Raw genomic sequence first — 797 nt, 5'->3', positions numbered from 1 at the left:
AAGGTGTAAGATAGATAAGTCTTGTTCTATCATTGATTGGTGAGGTCGTGTTATTTATCCAGGTTAGGAGCAGGTGTAATAGAGAAGTAGAGAGAAGGTGTAAGATAGATAAGTCTTGTTCTATCATTGCTTGGTGAGGTCGTGTTATAAGGGGTTGGATTATTACTCCTCTATAATCCTGCCTATATTCTTTCTCTCTGAGACCTTGGAATGAGGAGTCGAGTTATTTGATGAAATAATTGGTAAAAGGAGAGAGCTTGTTGTGTTTGTAAACACTATTGCAGCAAATGGCAAGGCTACCTAAATCTTTATGTCAACATTTTGCAAAGAATAATGATGAAGGTCTTTGCTTTGTGCAACTTGTAATGTAAAGCAACTGTCCAGCCCTATTAGTTAGCAACACAATAAAACAGTTATAGTTGTTTTGATATAATCAAATTAAAGTTAATATAATCAAATTAAAGTTAATATAATCAAAACATTCTTTATTTCCTTAAAATTTCAACCACCCTCAAGGACAATCTTTAATAGCAATTTACACTTACATAAAATATTTTAAAACCTTTGCAGGCTATTCTGTCCAGGTGACTAGTTTCAGTCAAAATTAGCTATTTCTTTCAATCATTTTAACACTATTACACCTTACTATCATAATAATATTTATATATAAAGAATATATATAAAAAGAAATTATATTTTCTTAAACAGTTATATTCTGACTCAGCTTTCCTCTTCTTATTGGGACCTCAAACGCATACATTAACAGATATCCGAAGGAGTTGGTTAAGGGATCTTCT

This window comes from Halyomorpha halys, unplaced genomic scaffold, assembly GCF_000696795.3.
Source record: "Halyomorpha halys isolate HHAL.00 unplaced genomic scaffold, Hhal_1.1 Scaffold229.1, whole genome shotgun sequence".
NCBI classification, from domain to species: Eukaryota; Metazoa; Arthropoda; class Insecta; order Hemiptera; family Pentatomidae; genus Halyomorpha; species Halyomorpha halys.
This window is presented reverse-complemented; position numbering follows the sequence as displayed.